This window comes from Oncorhynchus nerka, linkage group LG14 (assembly GCF_034236695.1).
Source record: "Oncorhynchus nerka isolate Pitt River linkage group LG14, Oner_Uvic_2.0, whole genome shotgun sequence".
Taxonomy (NCBI): domain Eukaryota; kingdom Metazoa; phylum Chordata; class Actinopteri; order Salmoniformes; family Salmonidae; genus Oncorhynchus; species Oncorhynchus nerka.
In genome coordinates this window covers 31,963,771-31,984,052 of record NC_088409.1, presented here as the reverse complement: position 1 = coordinate 31,984,052, position 20,282 = coordinate 31,963,771, and positions in this window count along the sequence as shown.

Here is a 20,282-nt window from a genome sequence, read left to right as displayed (position 1 = left end):
TGTTCATCAGGCCTGGAACGTCTCCCAGACATTTCTTATCTGTCGGACCGCCACAGCCTCGCTCCCACGTTAACTCTACATTCCAACCTGTCTAAAGGATAAACTCCTCTCCCCTAATGGAATCCAACCAAAACATTCTCATCAGTTTGAAAAACGATCTTATCCCTTTCTCAGGAGACACAAACACAATTAATTTCTGCTTACATTTTCAGTAACAGTACAATTAAGAACCCATACTTTTCAAATCATAACATAAGTATTAGCATGAATGGTTCTAATCATTAATGTATACATAATTGATTATCTAAACTATATTTTCCTCTATCAGTTATATAATCCGAGGTTCAGATTGGATGCATGTAGAAACTGTCCCATTATGGAGAATAACTTCTCAGCAGCTTAGTCCAACCAACCAGGCGTTGTCCACCTGTGTTTGACATGGTCCAAATAAGAGGAGCAGAGGGAGAAGAAAGACATTACACATAGATATTGGCTTTTGTTCAGTGAGAGTGAGAGAGAAAGAGAGAGAGAAAGAGAGAGTGAGTGTGAGTGAGTGAGTGAGTGAGTGAGTGAGTGAGTGAGTGAGTGAGTGAGTGAGTGAGTGAGTGAGTGAGTGAGTGAGTGAGTGAGTGAGTGAGTGAGTGAGTGAGTGAGTGAGAGTGAGAGAGAGAATCAACAGACGTCTGTGCAAGGCAGATAATGGGCAGATTGACCAATCAATTGCGTAGATGCAGTTAGACACATAGCGGAGAGAGTTGGTCAATAAGGAGATTAGTTCCTCAGAGAACAATGGTCTGTCTGCAAAATTAGTTTCTCCATAAGTTTTTGCTCATCCCGGCTGAGGGGCGGAACGGAGTTGAACTTCCAGCCACCACTCTCCTCAACCACACGTCTCCAACATTATCAAGCTGATCTAACCAATGTGGTTTAGTGAACTACAGAATGCTCGTGTTCTAGGGGCATATCATTTTGGATGAGTGCTACTTCAACCAATTACCTGCCTCACATCAGTACATCAGTACACCTGACATCTCAGTGTCCTCTGTTTCTCATATGAAAATGAAAGCGATAGTAGCATTTTGTCAGACGTTCCTTGTTCAACATGCATATGCTTTAACACAATGCATTATTTGTGTGAACAGATATGAACTTTAACATGTTTTTGAATCTCATCAGTAGGGCTAAAAGCCACGAAAGAAACACATAAACAAACAAACAAATAACATGTTTCATGCAATTTTTTAATTCACAAATCAAGCTCAATCTTTAGTCATCAATCCACTGAAAGGCTTCAAAAGAACATCTTGGATTATTACCATCTTAGAAACGGAGATGCATTTTGGAACAATCCCACTAAGCTGTAAACATGTTGGAATACTTTCAATTCTCTGGTTTTGCAAAAAGGAGAAATCCCCAAATCATCTTATTGCAGAACAAGTTTTTTTAAACTGTGTCGTTTTAGTTGATTTACCTGTTACCCAAGGCTTTTCATTTATTTTCAGAGGCAGCTGCTCAAACGACATTTCTAAAAATAAGAAATGAAATCTGGACCAGCGGCTTAGAGATCCTGCAGCAGCTACAGAGACCGAACAGAGAGAGAGGGGCAGTGTTAGCAGTAGATAATCACATTATATTACATAGGCCTAACATTGTTAGAATCATTACATTGGAATAACACATGAAAATAGTCGACAACACGCTAGTTCAGTACATGCAGTTAAGAAGTGTGGCAATGAATTTTGGCAATGAAGACCGTTATCTACTTCCCCGTAGTCAGACAAACTTGTGGATATCATTTTTACATATCAGGGTCCAGTATGTATTAAGTTAGAGGTTGTTTCGTGAGCAAATGCTAACTCCTAGCATGATCACGAAACATCCTCTATCTTCCTTCACACTTGACGCAGATACATCAAAATGGTGTCCCCGAGTTAATTTGACTCTTCAGAAGTAAATCCGTAACCATCCCTTTAAATAAATGAATCAATTTGTAGTAGTTATTCTGTAGCACAGTAATTCCCTGGATGTGTTGTTTAAGAAGTTTGACCTGCATATGTATAATATTAACAAGTACAGGACTACAAATCAAGAGAGGCTAAACGTCTCTTTAAAGCTCAGTATAGACTGAATTCTAAAATGCATACAACTCCTTGTGTTGTATGTGACTGCCTTTCAGCAGGGAAGGAAAGAGAGACAACAGCAGAATTCCCTCAAGCATTATGACATACTCAGTAAAAAGCTTTTTTTACATGTTTAATTAAGTCACACTCATATTTTAATAATGAAAAACCAAATCTCTGAAATATACTTCCTTGTTTTTTAAAAGCACAGTCCACCTGCTCCTTTGAAAGGCATTTCAGGTAAACTCAGTGAGAAGCGAAGCCGTGACCCTTTAACCAGTTTGCTGACAAACTCCCTTGTATATTTGCTTTAAATTTTAATTTGCGTTGGTGAATTATTAAGAGTGTTAGAGCTTTGCTCCTTCTTTCCGAGCTCGGAACTAGCCATGCAACAGCAGAGCAATAGCAACACTCCATTCATATTCGTATGCAGGGCGACCCTCCCCAGTCCCCATCCTGCTTCCAAATGATATTTAGATGATACCTGACAAACACTTTGAAGATTCGTTTGATTGTGGATCTTTCAAAACACATAGTGCCTCTGTGAATATATGAAACAACCTGTGTGTTTTGTGTTAGATGATAAGAGCGTAATGTAATGATGAGCAGGGCCATTGACCACTTCATAGACAATGCTGCCTCCTTTCTTCTACTGGTCCACAGATACCGATATACTGTACACATACACACGCGCAAACACCACAGTAAAACACACATACAGTATGACGGAACACACACATACAGTACTACGGAACACACACATACAGTACGACGGAACACACACATACAGTACTACGGAACACACACATACAGTACTACGGAACACACACATACAGTACTACGGAACACACACATACAGTACGACGGAACACACACATACAGTACGACGGAACACACACATACAGTACTACGGAACACACACATGCAGTACTACGGAACACACACATGCAGTACTACGGAACACACACATACAGTACTACGGAACACACACATACAGTACGACGGAACACACACATACAGTACTACGGAACACATACATACAGTACTACGGAAACACATACATACAGTACTACGGAACACACACATACAGTACTACGGAACACACATACAGGACTGGCCTGTAATAGCAAGTTTTATCCTCATCTCTCTCCTTGTTGTTAGGTTACACTCACACTCCACCTCTCGATGTCGTTTACTCTGGCTAAGCCTCTTACAGTTGCCATTTTTCTCTCTCTCTCTCTCTCTCTCTCTCTCTCTCTCTCTCCCCTCCCTCCTGCTCCCTGTCTTCCCCAGTATAGGTCAAACTCATGTGTAAACGCACTCAGAGGAGGAGGCCATTTGTCCTGATTTAAGTCCCACCGTATCAATCCTTGCTCCCAGATTAAGGTGGACACAGGCGTGTAAATGACCCTATCCTTGGGCAGTCAGCCAAAGCACAGGGAGGGACACAGACAGAAGCTTCACCTCTAGTGGTATCCCAGTTTACACTGCAGAAGACTATACACACAGACAGAGGCCTTTATAATGTTTGTTGAAACAGCAACTTATAAAGATGTGCTTGGGGCTTGGGCATTTAGTGCATGACACGTCTCTACACTTAGAGACAACAAAACGATTTGATGAATGTATGTGTGTTACTGTATCTCTATTCTCATCACAGAAGCATGCTGTCATTTTTAATTAAAAAATAATAATTTTTATTTATTATTAACTTTATTTAACCAGGTAGGCTAGTTGAGAACAAGTTCTCATTTGCAACTGCGACCTGGCCAAGATAAAGCATAGCAGTGTGAACAGACAACACAGAGTTACACATGGAGTAAACAATTAACAAGTCAATAACACAGTAGAAAAAAAGAGAGTCTATATACATTGTGTGCAAAAGGCATGAGGAGGTAGGCGGATAATTACAATTTTGCAGATTAACACTGGAGTGATAAATGATCAGATGGTCATGTACAGGTAGAGATATTGGTGTGCAAAAGAGCAGAAAAGTAAATACATATAAACAGTATGGGGATGAGGTAGGTAAAATTGGGTGGGCTATTTACCGATAGACTATGTACAGCTGCAGCGATCGGTTAGCTGCTCAGATAGCAGATGTTTGAAGTTGGTGAGGGAGATAAAAGTCTCCAACTTCAGCGATTTTTGCAATTCGTTCCAGTCACAGGCAGCAGAGAACTGGAACGAAAGGCGGCCAAATTAGGTGTTGGCTTTAGGGATGATCAGTGCGATACACCTGCTGGAGCGCGTGCTACGGGTGGGTGTTGCCATCGTGACCAGTGAACTGAGATAAGGCGGAGCTTTACCTAGCATGGACTTGTAGATTACCTGGAGCCAGTGGGTCTGGCGACGAATATGTAGCGAGGGCCAGCCGACTAGAGCATACAGGTCGCAGTGGTGGGTGGTATAAGGTGCTTTAGTAACAAAATGGATGGCACTGTGATAAACTGCATCCAGTTTGCTGAGTAGAGTATTGGAGGCTATTTTGTAGATGACATCGCCGAAGTCGAGGATCGGTAGGATAGTCAGTTTTACTAGGATAAGTTTGGCGGCGTGAGTGAAGGAGGCTTTGTTGCGGAATAGAAAGCCAACTCTAGATTTGATTTTAGATTGGAGATGTTTGATATCTGGAAGGAGAGTCTGGAAGGAGAGTTTACAGTCTAGCCAGACACCTAGGTACTCATAGATGTCCACATATTCTAGGTCGAAACCATCCAGAGTGGTGATGCTAGTCGGGCGTGCGGGTGCAGGCAGCGAACGGTTGAAAAGCATGCATTTGGTTTTACTAGCGTTTAAGAGCAGTTGGAGGCCACGGAAGGAGTGTTGTATGGCATTGAAGCTCGTTTGGAGGTTAGATAGCATAGTGTCCAAGGACGGGCCGGAAGTATACAGAATGGTGTCGTCTGCGTAGAGGTGGATCAGGGAATCGCCCGCAGCAAGAGCAACATCATTGATATATACAGAGAAAAGAGTCGGCCCGAGAATTGAACCCTGTGGCACCCCCATAGAGACTGCCAGAGGACCGGACAGCATGCCCTCCGATTTGACACACTGAACTCTGTCTGCAAAGTAGTTGGTGAACCAGGCAAGGCAGTCAATCAGAAAAACCGAGGCTACTGAGTCTGCCGATAAGAATATGGTGATTGACAGAGTTGAAAGCCTTGGCAAGGTCGATGAAGACGGCTGCACAGTACTGTCTTTTATCGATGGTGGTTATGATATCGTTTAGTACCTTGAGCGTGGATGAGGTGCACCCTTGACCGGCTCGGAAACCAGATTGCACAGCGGAGAAGGTATGTTGGGATTCGAGATGGTCGCGACCATGGCGGCGGATAGTTTCAGACCTTAGATAGGCAGGGTCAGGATGGATAAGCCTGTAACAGTTTGTACAGGGTCCAGGTTTTGAAGCTGACTTTCAGAACATCTGCTATCTGGGGATTTGGGTAAAGGAGAACAGGCTGGTAGTAGGGGTTGCGACAATGGCGGCGGATAGTTTCAGAAATAGAGGGTCCAGATTGGCTGTTGGCCGAGGTTGGAGTAGCCAGGAGGAAGGCATGGCCAGCCTTCTGTCATGGCCAGCCTTCAATCATGGATTTATCGGTGGTGACTGTGTTACCTAGCCTCAGTGCAGTGGGCAGCTGGGAGGAGGTGCTCTTGTTCTCCATGGACTTCACAGTGTCCCAGAACTTTAGTTCTATCACACTAAGATAACAGATCATACAGGTCATACACCCTGTAATCAACAACCATTCTACTGCATGGATGGTGCTGGGGTGGAAATGTGGTTTTGATAATAGGTTTTTCCACTATGGCATATTAATGAAAACAAGAGACAGTGTTTGACTTATTTTGTGACATTGTGTGTTAATAAAATGATATGAAACATAATTCATACCGTTGTTTGTAAATATTATTATTTATTAGCGGGGTGTGTTGTACACTATTCCTGATGAGCCGGTTTGAAGAGATTTTTGTCAGAATAAAGTGTGAACAAAGGTGTCCAAAGGAGAGCTTGTTTTGCATCAAAGTACTTTCCATCTACAACCATAAAACATGAACATCTACCCTCACCACCAAATGTCCATGAAGGTAATTGCAAATTAAAGTTTTTATAGAAGAAATCCCAGATCAACTGAACTCTGAAGCACATTATTGTACTGTGAGGAATTCCGATAGGCCATCCAGTCGAAGAGTCTTTTGTTTTAGTTGTTGTTTTGACACAGTTTTATTGCTTTTTGAAATAGTCTTTTTTCAATTCAATCTATTCGCCTCATTCACCCCGCAGTATTGTCTCTGCACCTTAAACTCACTCAGCTCAATCAATCCAACAGTCATGGCTATCATAAGGGGTGATCATTTTAACTACACCGCAAACTGCAAATGGAGTTTGGATGTGATTGAAAAACAGCTTTTAAAGGTACATGCCCCGTCCATCGTCACGACAAACACAATCACAGAGAAACGAGTGGCGTTGTTGGTTGCCATGTGAGGTAAAGATCTGCTTCCTGATGCCTTCATTAATATGTAAATTCAAGCCCGTAAGTGCATCTTCACATCATTACAGAGTCATCAAGCCCATTCTTACACATTACGTTAGCGATGCATGAAAACGACAAAGGGAAAGGAAACACATTAAATGCAAAGAGAAAACAATCCATGCTTCTTTACTTGAAGCAACATAAGAAAATGTTGGACTGAATGTGACTAAAGTACTGTGTCCCAAATGTGATATATCTTAAAAAGCTGCACTTCCAACTCTCATCTGACTTTTTTTTACTCAGGTTAGGTTACATTCCATTTGAATTGAGCAGATTAAGGAGAAGAATTGAACTTAAATGTATTAATTGAATTACAATTGACTTCCTGACATTCCCAGGAGAAATGGAATTGACCCTAATCCCACCTCTTACTGTGCACATGCTTAATATTTATTTAGTCATTTAAATATGATTCTTCAGGGCATGAATACATTTAAAATTGTTTAGTTTTTTTCATACGAGAAAAAGCATTAAAAAACTGCTACTGTCATAGAAATGTCAGTAGCAAACCCATTAAAGTTGAAAGATTATTTGGAGGGTGAAAATGAATGGCTACAGTACATGAAAGAGAGAGAAGTCTCTTTCACATGTTTTAATATCTACAGTAGCTGAAGAGGAGTGGGTGTTGCTAAGTGGTAGTGTGACGAGTGGGTGTTGCTAAGTGGTAGTGTGACAGGAGTGGATGTTGCTAAGTGGTAGTGTGACAGGAGTGGATGTTGCTAAGTGGTAGTGTGACAGGAGTGGATGTTGCTAAGTGGTAGTGTGACAGGAGTGGGTGTTGCTAAGTGGTAGTGTGACAGTGTGACAGGAGTGGATGTTGCTAAGTGGTAGTGTGACAGGATGCTAAGTGGTAGTGTGACAGGAGTGGATGTTGCTAAGTGGTAGTGTGACAGGAGTGGATGTTGCTAAGTGTAGTGTGACAGGAGTGGTGTGACAGGAGTGGAGTTGCTAAGTAGTGTGACAGGAGTGGATGTTGCTAAGTGGTAGTGTGACAGGAGTGGATGTTGCTAAGTGGTAGTGTGACAGGAGTGGATGTTGCTAAGAGTGTGACAGGAGTGGATGTTGCTAAGTGGTAGTGGATGTTGCTGTGGTAGTGTGACAGGAGTGGGTGTTGCTAAGTGGTAGTGTGACAGGAGTGGATGTTGCTAAGTGGTAGTGTGACAGGAGTGGATGTTGCTAAGTGGTAGTGTGACAGGAGTGGGTGTTGCTAAGTGGTAGTGTGACAGGAGTGGATGTTGCTAAGTGGTAGTGTGACAGGAGTGGGTGTTGCTAAGTGGTAGTGTGACAGGAGTGGATGTTGCTAGTGGTGTGATGTGGGTGTTGCTAAGTGGTAGTGTGACAGGAGTGGATGTTGCTAAGTGGTAGTGTGACAGGAGTGGATGTTGCTAAGTGGTAGTGTGACAGGAGTGGATGTTGCTAAGTGGTAGTGTGACAGGAGTGGATGTTGCTAAGTGGTAGTGTGACAGGAGTGGATGTTGCTAAGTGGTAGTGTGACAGGAGTGGATGTTGCTAAGTAGTAGTGTGACAGGAGTGGATATTGCTAAGTGGTAGTGTGACAGGAGTGGATGTTGCTAAGTGGTAGGGTGACAGGAGTGGGCGCCTAGTCTCTCCTGCTGTGACAGACCTCTCTCTGATCCTGGTTTGATTGACATGACCCACCCCTACACAGGGCCAGGGCCACCCCGTCTCACTGACTTATCAATTTAATTCAATTTAAAGCCTTTTTGGCAGGGGAAACATATGTTTACATTGCAAAAGCAAGTGAAATAGATCATTTAAAAAAATGAAATAAATCATTTAAAAAATTAACAGTAAACATTACACTCACAAACGTTCCAAAATAATAAAGTAATTTCAAATGCCTTATCTCTACAGCTAACATGTATGACCACTCTATTGAAAGGCATCTATAAAAGCCTAACTCAGTAAAACTACCAGAACGAACTGGGAAATGATTATGGTTGTTTTTTATGCGTATTAAGGTTGATGACACTGACACTTTTATAAGTCTGAATGGTTTTAGTCATCAACACACTTAATGCCACTTAGTACATCAGAACCAAAACTCTTAATTTAAAAACTCTTAATGGAACAGTACATTCATACTCATGCACATCAAGCAAAATATTGTAAAATATAACCTTTTCAAGGTGATTGATGAGAAAAATATTGTCATTTACCCTCTCTCTCTCTCTCTCTCTCTCTCTCTCTCTCTCTCTCTTTTCTCCATTGTCTAGACTACAATCCCTTTGTCTTCTGACGTGTCTCCTATAGGACACAGATAAGATTATCTGTAGATCACACAATAATTACGTGAGGATTTGGGAGATTACAAGTGGACATCTCCACATCAGGAGGCACTATCAGAGGATTATCAAGAGGTAATCAGCCAAGGACCTGTCAACCAGCATCAACATCAAACAGCAGCAGAGGAGGAAAGAGAGGAAACAGCTAAAAAAAGAGGAGAGATGGGGGGAACCTAGTTTATTGTCTTTATACCTAAGAGGGTCTAAGAATGGCAACATATCATTTAGAACTACTTATTGTTTTTCTAAAGTAGAGCAAATGCAAATACGACCAATATCATGGAAGTTCTCATTTAAATGCATGGAAGTTTTTCTTTTCAAATGTTACTTAGCTGCTGTAAAGAAATCTGCAGGAATCTGTGGAACTTTAAAGCAGGAGACAATGTAAAAATAAATCATCCCTGGCATGAGCATTGGTGAAATAAAAACCAAGTGATAATTGTTTAATTTCTCTTTCATTTGCATCACAAGGGGAGAGGAGAGGAGCCTGTTGTCAATGTGATTGTACTTTAATAACTTTCTCCCTGTTAGAGGAGTGTGATGGGATCTCCCCATTATGAGCTATGCAGCCCTGTTCCCTTTAGGTTTTGAATCCATTTATATGCAGATGATGTCCATTCTGTATCTCCCTCTGTCATAATTGAGCCTACAATCTGCAAAGGAGTGAAGTGCACCCTCGCTCTTATCATATACTAGTGTGTGTGTGCATACATTTGTATGCTATGCCTGACTGTATGAAGCTTACACTCCAAAACCTCCCCAGCCGCTGTGGAGAGATAGTGTACGCAAAATGAGACCCCACATCTCAGGGTCTTGGAGAAACGCACCAAGACAGGGACGTCTCAGATGTTAATTTAGAAAGGAAGGATATCTCTCACGCTTTTTCATCCCCCACTCTTAGCTCAATGTTTAGATCTCGAGAAGACCCTCCAAAATATCTAAGGAAGGGATATCTGTTTGTCTTTTTCCTCTCTCTCTGGAGGAGATGACAGTGTTTCATTTCAGTGTGTGTGTGTGTGTGTGCTCCATATTGATCCATTATCAGAAGCATCCATTTCATTTCTAGCTTCTTATAATATATGACCTCCTCTGGCATAAAGGTTACAGTGGCTTTATTAGGAAGGCTAAACAAACACCCAATACAATACAGACTGCAGGTTGCGCAGATTGTGCCTACTAGAGGAAATATCCTCTAGATTTTAATTTGCTCAAAATTGTTGTCAAATTTCCTTTTCCAGGTTCGATATCACTTAAGCGGGCGCTTTCACAGACCCGCCGTCTGAAAAATCAATAGGAGTTTGTCATCCTTACAAAAGGACATGCACAGCGGCTCGATATGGTTCAGTCACAACACCCGACTCTCACACACAGGGTAGACAAGACACCATCACCTCCTGGGCTAAACCATTTAGCAGGACTTACATGTAAGAATTGTATCCAAACAAGAGTTACATCAAGCCCAGATGTGTATGTTGTGTTGAGCTCTGCGATGTGAGGATCTCTTCATCTGCAGCACCTTGTCAAAGTAGTACTTCTAGTGCCAGTGCACACTCACTGTGAGTCAAGATCCTGTTAGAGGACAGCTCGTTTGTAGAGGTGTCATTGTTTCTGTTGAACAGCTGAGTCAGCCAGCGAGCCCTAAGTGCCCACAGTAAGCCTGTCATATAAAACCCGCTACCTGAGCCTGTAACTATCTCTGTCTCTAGTCTTGAAGCAAGGGACGGTAACTCACAAGGACTACAGGTCTCTGCCTGGTCTCTCTAGCATGATAGGTCGAAACATTGCGCAATTAAACTGTGGGAGCATTCAACAATATTCAATTAAATATCTAATTATCTTTTGAGTAGAACACCTAATTCAGAAAGTATTCGCACTACTTGACTTGTTCCACATTTTACTATGTTCCAGCTTGAATTGAAAATGGATAAAATTGAGATTCTGTTTCACTGGCCTACACACAATACACCATAATGTCAAAGTGGAATTGTGTTTTTAAACATTTTACAATTTCATTAAAAATGAAAAGCTGAAATGTCTTGAGTCAATATTTATCCAACCCCTTTGTTATTGTTAAGCCTAAATACATTCAGGAGTAAACATTTGCTTAACATGGTCACATAAGTTGCATGGACTCACTCTGTGTGCAATAATAGAGTTTAACATGATTCTGAAGGAGCACCTCATCTCTGTACCCCACATATACAATTATTTGTAAGGTCCCTCAATTGAGCAGTAAATTTCAAACACAGATTCAACCACAAAGACCCGGGATGTTTTCCAATGCTTTGCAAAGAAGGGCACCTATTGGTATATAAAAAAAGGCAGACATTGAATATCCCTTTGAACATGGTGAAGTTATTAATTACACGTTGGATGGTGTATCAATATACCCAGTCACTACAACGATACAGGGGTCCTTCCTAACTCAGTTGCTGGAGAGGAAGGAAACCGCTCAGGGATTTCACCATGAGGCCAATAGTGACTTTGTAAGAGTTTAATGGATGTGATAGGAGAAAACCGACGGATCAACAACATTGTAGCTACTCCACAATACGAGCCAAATTGACAGAATGAAAAGAAGGAAGCCTGTACAGAATAAAAAATATTCCAAAACATGCATCCTGTTTGCGACAAGGTAGTAAAGTAATACTGCAAAGAAATGTGGCGAAGCAATTCACTTTTTGTCCTGAATAAAAAGTAGGGCTGTTGTAGGGCTGTTGGGGGGCAAATCCAATACAACACATTACTGAGTAACACTCTCCATATTATCAAGCAAAGTGGTGGCTGCATCATGTTATGGGTATGTTTGTAATAATTAAGGACTGGGGAGTCTTTCAGGATAAAAAACAAATGAAATGGAGCCAAGCACAGGCAAAATCCTGGAGGAAAACCTGGTTTAGTCTGCTTTCCACCAGACACTGGGAGATGAATTCCCCTTTCAGCAGGACAATAACCTAAAACACAAGGCCAAATCTACACTGGAGTTGCTTACCAATAAGACAGTGAATGTTCCTGAGTGGCTGAGTTAGAGTTTTGACTTAAATCTACTTGAAAATCTATGGCAAGACCTGAAAATGATTGTCTAGAACCAATCAACAACTAATTTGACAGGGCTTGAAGAATTTTGAAAATAATATACAGCAAATGTTGCACAACTCAGGTGTGAAAAGTCTTAGAGAAATGTCTAAAAACATGTTTTCACTTTGTCACTATGGGGTATTGTGGGTAGATAGGCCAGAACATGGGATGTAGGTTGAAAGGTTAAGACTCTCAGTGCCATAGGAAGTAAGCACTGAGCTCTCAGAAAGGCGTGACAAACTTAATTTCCCAAGTGTCATCTTTGTCAAGGTCACTCCTTTAAACAGATTGGTCTCGCCGTAGTTGAAGAGTTCTCTGGGATTCCTGAATGGAATAGCACCATTTATGTCAGGATTCTCCTCCTTTCATTTTCCATTGCTCCTTTTTAACTTTACATTGAGTTATTTGGCTGTCATGGAGCCCACTCTCTACTTGTTGAAGTAATGTATGTGTGTATGTGTGTATGTGTGTGTGTGTGTGTGTGTGTGTGTGTGTGTGTGTGTGCACGTGGGCTGTATGCCTGTGTGTGCGTGCGTATGTTACACACTCCTCGTCCGTCCCCGTCTCCATGTCGTCTTCAGCCCTTCGTTGAATGTTTATTACCCAGATTCCCCTGATTCCTCCTCTCCCTGTGAGCTGTGTAGCAGCCTGCTTTGTTCCCACCCAGCAGATGAGACAGTCTGGCCTCACCGTACATAACGTTCCTCAAACAGACGTGAAGAGGAATCACCTCCTAGACTCCCGCTATGGAGACAGGTGTTGTTAAACATTAAAGCACAGATCTTCATTCATGCTATGTCTAGCATATGGCTGGCTACCTGGGTGCTGTAGATGGACATTCCATGAATCACTCAATCAATCAAGCAATAAATCAATAGATCCATTACTCAAGCAAGCAAGGAAGCAAGCTATCATAGTGTCTTTAAGTATGGTACTCTAAAAGATGAGTAGATTGTTGTGTGATCTTGAAGCCATTACAATGATCTACAGAGAAGAGGTTGAGAAAAGCATGTCCTTGAGATATTCACCAGACCAGACCAGACTGTCTGCAGTAACTACAGAAATGGAAGACGTTTAGGTGAGGTAATGTAGCATGTTGCCTTCGGGACTGTGTGTGGAAGATTAATTTATTTAACTGTATTTGACAGAATGTACACGCCAGACGGAGGTGTGTGTGTTTATAATATTATAATATTATGTACTGTTTGTGCAATATCGTCCCTGACTTAATTGACACAAGCGTGCAGATGAAAGCAGTGAGTTGTTGAGGACGCCACACACACAAACAAGGTAATTATTATTACAGAGTAAGGCTATTGCCCTAGGTGCTGTTTGGAGCACAGGCAGAGAGAAAGAGAGGTGGAGAGATGTTACACAGCCATGAAAAAAGAACTGAATGTTTTATTCATCCCAGGGAACGAGAGAGAGGAAGAGGGAGAGATAGGAGACGAAACCAACCTTTCTTCAGTAATCCTCAGAGGATATGAGACAACTGTCGTGGTGTCACAGTAATCCATATGCACACACACCTGAAAATGGCCACACACTCACATAAACACACACTTACACAGCCTCAAAAACACCCCACCTTACAGATATGTCACCACGTCACCTGCCTCCTCAGATTCTATTTTTACCTCATTTATCCTGACTCATACTGGTGTTGTACCTTCTATTCCCAATATCACAAGTAGATATTACTGTGAGGGGAGATGATGGGGTGTCTGTGTGTGATTATGGACCTTCCCTACCTACCTCTAACTGGGCTCATCTCTCGCTCACCTGCCCATGTGCTGAGTAGAGCTACAGCAGTTATTGAAAAGTATCTCTCAATGATAAGGAATATGTGGAGCGTGTGTGTGTGTGTGCCTGCGTGTGTGTGCGTGTGCCTGCGTGTGTGCATGTGTGCGTGTTGAGTTGTGAGGATAACGTGTTTATGACCATGACAAACCATGCACAAGTGTGTGTGTCTGTTATGTACACTATGTTCATGTGACCTTGTTCTTGTACTGACACTTTCATCTTTCGATCTAAAAGCCAAGTAGCAGCAGCTCTCCAGTGGGTTATGCCTTTTAGCCAGTCCTCTATCCCTCCCTGTTTTCATCTGTTCAGCCACATGGGTATCTAGGGATACTTCAGCAGGCCATTAGCATCTTCTCTCCTCAATAACTTTGAACCACTCAATTACAGGCACTGGTAATGTTAGCACTGTCCTGGACTCAGGTACAACCTGCTACACATCAGTTGAGTGTGAGTGTGTTGAACGTTGACACTCAGAGGTGTGAGGACCACTCAGCTGCTAAAAAGTCTATTGAAGTTCTTCTGGTCTAACTGCCTCGTAGTTATTGATAATGGATGCTGGTAACAGCTTTAACTGGCTTTTTGTTGTTTTTGTGGAAATTGTTGAGAGAATCTGCATCACAACAGGTTCTCCCCAAACTTTATTTGACCGATGACACGGGGGTTGGTGCTTCGCAGGCTTTAAAAGAGGATAATATGTAAATGATGCAGGAAGGAAGTGAATATTCAGAAGCTAATTCAACTACGATCTCTTTGCCTGCTCCAATATGGCGTCAATCTGCTGTGCATTACCAGTTAGCCCTGGGTGATCATTACCCAAGCACCCCCTCTGCGAGAGGCTGGTGCTGAGTAACTGCGGGAGGTTGGTGCTGAGTAACAATCTTCTCCTCCACTCTCACCCGCTCCGGAATAAAGAAGAGAAGAAGAGAAGAGAGGAAGAGTGGGAAATGAAATTAAATCAATCTCCATGTTCTCTGTCTTCTTCCCCCCTCCCTCCCTTTACCACATGCCAGTCGCTGTGAGGCAGAGCGATGAAACTGTAATTATTTGTCACTTTTAATTGTCCTCTTCCAGACTCTCTGTTCATCAACGTCCCACACTAACATGTGGTTGTGGCCTTTTAGTTTGACCACTTTTTCCATTCTATAAAGAAAATGTTGCATTAAACTCCGATAAAATGCTAAACGCTTATTGTTTTGGTAATTGTTTTCAACTAGGCTCAGTCATGGAGCATGATATCTGAGATGAGAAGGCTCAGAATGCTATTAGACATTATTAACTCTCAATGGCTGCGTTCACTAACTGGTAATTTGACCAATCAAATCAGCCCTAAAAAATATATGATGTTTAAAGATCTGGTGTGGTTGGTTAAAGACAAATTTATAGAAAAAAAATATCAAAATTGGGCTGCCTGTGTACATGCAGCCATTGAGGGTGACACTAAACATCTCTGCTAAATTGTGTGTCTGCTTGAGTGCAGGCATGCATGTGTGTCTCAGTGCCGAGTACATCCGATAGTTCTACATGAATAAAATGTTGTACCATTCCAGTAAATCTGCTTGTTATAAATCCCCCCCGTCCTCCTGTCTATGTGAAAAATACCCCAGGAAGGAGAGCTGATCAATCATTATGCCACAAACAGACTGCAGGTGACATGCTTGCCAGGTGAACCACATGCAGCAATATATCAAGGGTGTGATAGGTATGTTAGAGAGGGAGAAGGGAAAGTCAGTGTCGAGTCACTCCAGAGTCACACAGACTGTCTAAAACACACACTTTATTCCTGCTGTCCATGAGCGTCTGGCTGCCTGGGAAAATATAAATATATCACGCTTACATATACAGGTGCGTGTGCATTCACACACACACACACACACACACACACACACACACACACATTTACATTTACATTTAAGTAATTTAGCAGACGCTCTTATCCAGAGCGACTTACAAATTGGTGCATTCACCTTATGACATCCAGTGGAGCAGCCACTTTACAATAGTGCATCTAAATCTTTTAAGGGGGGGTGAGAAGGATTACTTTATCCTATCCTAGGTATTCCTTAAAGAGGTGGGGTTTCAGGTGTCTCCGGAAGGTGGTGATTGACTCCGCTGTCCTGGCGTCGTGAGGGAGTTTGTTCCACCATTGGGGGGCCAGAGCAGCGAACAGTTTTGACTGGGCTGAGCGGGAACTGTACTTCCTCAGTGGTAGGGAGGCGAGCAGGCCAGAGGTGGATGAACGCAGTGCCCTTGTTTGGGTGTAGGGCCTGATCAGAGCCTGGAGGTACTGAGGTGCCGTTCCCCTCACAGCTCCGTAGGCAAGCACCATGGTCTTGTAGCGGATGCGAGCTTCAACTGGAAGCCAGTGGAGAGAGCGGAGGAGCGGGGTGACGTGAGAGAACTTGGGAAGGTTGAACACCAGACGGGCTGCGGCGTTCTGGATGAGTTGTAGGGGTTTAATGGCACAGGCAGGGAGCCCAGCCAACAGCGAGTTGCAGTAATCCAGACGGGAGATGACAAGTGCCTGGATTAGGACCTGCGCCGCTTCCTGTGTGAGGCAGGGTCGTACTCTGCGGATGTTGTAGAGCATGAACCTACAGGAACGGGCCACCGCCTTGATGTTAGTTGAGAACGACAGGGTGTTGTCCAGGATCACGCCAAGGTTCTTAGCGCTCTGGGAGGAGGACACAATGGAGTTGTCAACCGTGATGGCGAGATCATGGAACGGGCAGTCCTTCCCGGGAAGAAGAGCAGCTCCGTCTTGCCGAGGTTCAGCTTGAGGTGGTGATCCGTCATCCACACTGATATGTCTGCCAGACATGCAGAGATGCGATTCGCCACCTGGTCATCAGAAGGGGGAAAGGAGAAGATTAATTGTGTGTCGTCTGCATAGCAATGATAGGAGAGACCATGTGAGGTTATGACAGAGCCAAGTGACTTGGTGTATAGCGAGAATAGGAGAGGGCCTAGAACAGAGCCCTGGGGGACACCAGTGGTGAGAGCACGTGGTGAGGAGACGGATTCTCGCCACGCCACCTGGTAGGAGGGACCTGTCAGGTAGGGCGCAATCAAGCGTGGGCCGCGCCGGAGATGCCCAACTCGGAGAGGGTGGAGAGGAGGATCTGATGGTTCACAGTATCGAAGGCAGCCGATAGGTCTAGAAGGATGAGAGCAGAGGAGAGAGAGTTAGCTTTAGCAGTGCGGAGCGCCTCCGTGATACAGAGAAGAGCAGTCTCAGTTGAATGACTAGTCTTGAAACCTGACTGATTTGGATCAAGAAGGTCATTCTGAGAGAGATAGCGGGAGAGCTGGCCAAGGACGGCACGTTCAAGAGTTTTGGAGAGAAAAGAAAGAAGGGATACTGGTCTGTAGTTGTTGACATCGGAGGGATCGAGTGTAGGTTTTTTCAGAAGGGGTGCAACTCTCGCTCTCTTGAAGACGGAAGGGACGTAGCCAGCGGTCAGGGATGAGTTGATGAGCGAGGTGAGGTAAGGGAGAAGGTCTCCGGAAATGGTCTGGAGAAGAGAGGAGGGGATAGGGTCAAGCGGGCAGGTTGTTGGGCGGCCGGCCGTCACAAGACGCGAGATTTCATCTGGAGAGAGAGGGGAGAAAGAGGTCAGAGCACAGGGTAGGGCAGTGTGAGCAGAACCAGCGGTGTCGTTTGACTTAGCAAACGAGGATCGGATGTCGTCGACCTTCTTTTCAAAATGGTTGACGAAGTCATCTGCAGAGAGGGAGGAGGGGGGGAGGGGGAGGAGGATTCAGGAGGGAGGAGAAGGTGGCAAAGAGCTTCCTAGGGTTAGAGGCAGATGCTTGGAATTTAGAGTGGTAGAAAGTGGCTTTAGCAGCAGCGACAGAAGAGGAAAATGTAGAGAGGAGGGAGTGAAAGGATGCCAGGTCCGCAGGGAGGCGAGTTTTCCTCCATTTCCGCCTCGGCTGCCCGGAGCCCTGTTCTGTGAGCTCGCAATGAGTCGTCGAGCCACGGAGCGGGAGGGGAGGACCGAGCCGGCCTGAAGGATAGGGGACATAGAGAGTCAAAGGATGCAGAAAGGGAGGAGAGAGGAGGGTTGAGGAGGCAGAATCAGGAGATAGGTTGGAGAAGGTTTGTGCAGAGGGAAGAGATGATAGGATGGAAGAGGAGAGAGTAGCGGGGGAGAGAGAGCGAAGGTTGGGACGGCGCGATACCATCCGAGTAGGGGCAGTGTGGGAAGTGTTGGATGAGAGCGAGAGGGAAAAGGATACAAGGTAGTGGTCGGAGACTTGGAGGGAGTTGCAATGAGGTTAGTGGAAGAACAGCATCTAGTAAAGATGAGGTCGAGCGTATTGCCTGCCTTGTGAGTAGGGGGAAGGTGAGAGGGAGAGGTCAAAAGAGGAGAGGAGTGGAAAGAAGGAGGCAGAGAGGAATGAGTCAAAGGTAGACGTGGGGAGGTTAAAGTCGCCCAGAACTGTGAGAGGTGAGCCGTCCTCAGGAAAGGAGCTTATCAAGGCATCAAGCTCATTGATGAACTCTCCGAGGAACCTGGAGGGCGATAAATGATAAGGATGTTAAGCTTGAAAGGGCTGGTAACTGTGACAGCATGGAATTCAAAGGAGGCGATAGACAGATGGGTAAGGGGAGAAAGAGAATGACCACTTGGGAGAGATGAGGATCCCGGTGCCACCACCCGCTGACCAGAAGCTCTCGGGTGTGCGAGAACACGTGGGCGGACGAAGAGAGAGCAGTAGGAGTAGCAGTGTTATCTGTGGTGATCCATGTTTCCGTCAGTGCCAAGAAGTCGAGGGACTGGAGGGAGGCATAGGCTGAGATGAACTCTGCCTTGTTGGCCGCAGATCGGCAGTTCCAGAGGCTACCGGAGACCTGGAACTCCACGTGGGTCGTGCGCTGGGACCACCAGATTAGGGTGGCCGCGGCCACGCGGTGTGGAGCGTTTGTATGGTCTGTGCAGAGAGGAGAGAACAGGGATAGACAGACACATAGTTGACAGGCTACAGAAGAGGCTACGCTAATGCAAAGGAGATTGGAATGACAAGTGGACTACACGTCTCGAATGTTCAGAAAGTTGAGCTTACGTAGCAAGAATCTTATTGACTAAAATGATTAAAAATGATACAGTACTGCTGAAGTAGGCTAGCTGGCAGTGGCTGCATTGTTGACTTTGTAGGCTAGCTGGCAGTGGCTGCGTTGTTGATTCGGGGCTAGCTGGCTAGCTAGCAGTGTTGATTACGTTACGTTGCGTTAAAAGAACGACAATAGCTGGCTAGGTAACCTAGAAAATCGCTCTAGACTACACAATTATCTTTGATACAGAGACGGCTATGTAGCTAGCTATGTAGCTAGCTACGATCAAACAAATCAAACCGTTGTACTGTAATGAAATGAAATGAAAATGTGATACTACCTGTGGAGCGAGGCGGAATGCGACCGGGTTGTTGAGTTCTAATCGGTAGACGTTGGCTAGCTGTTGGCTAGCTAGCAGTGTCTCCTACGTTAAGGACGACAAATAGCTGGCTAGCTAACCTCGGTAAATTAAGATAATCACTCTAAAAACTACACACTCTAAACTACACAATTATCTTGGATACGAAGACAGCAAAGACAACTATGTAGCTAGCTAACACTACACTAATCAAGTCGTTCAGTTGAGGGTAATAGTTTCTACAGTGCTGCTATTCTTATTGACTAAAATTATTAAAAATGATACAGTACTGCTGAAGTAGGCTAGCTGGCAGTGGCTGCGTTGTTGACTTTGTAGGCTAGCTGGCAGTGGCTGCGTTGTTGATTCAGGGGCTAGCTGGCTAGCTAGCAGTGTTGATTACGTTACGTTGCGTTAAAAGAACGACAAGAGCTGGCTAGGTAACCTAGAAAATCGCTCTAGACTACACAATTATCTACACAATTATCTTTGATACACACACACACACACACAAGCTAGCATGTAATTACATGTACAGTATGTGCACACATTCATATTAAGTACTTTCTCTCTGCTATAATTTGTCTGTGACGGACAAAAACACCATTCCATTAACATACAGTAAAACACAGAAACAGCCTGCATTGTTACCGCTGATGTTGGAAGATCAAGTCAGAGGGACCCCATAGGTCCTGCTCCTCTTCAGAGCCCTTCCTTCACCTTTTCTCTCTGCTCCACTGACACTGTTGACAGTATGGATTACAGCACTATGTCCCTCGCTTCTCGCTCCCCTCTCTGAAACCCATTATACATTTCAACACTCAAGCGATAGTGTAGTTAGAATACGTCAATCAAAAAAGACTTAGAGGGGGGAAATCACAGTTAAAAATAATTACTTTTCCAATATGGGACATTAGCATAATAGAGAAGTATTCCATGTGATATAATTAGGGGTATTATTAAGCAGGGGGATGATTGGAAGCTTGGATCCTATTCAGTAATGACAGATGTGGTGTGATTGTG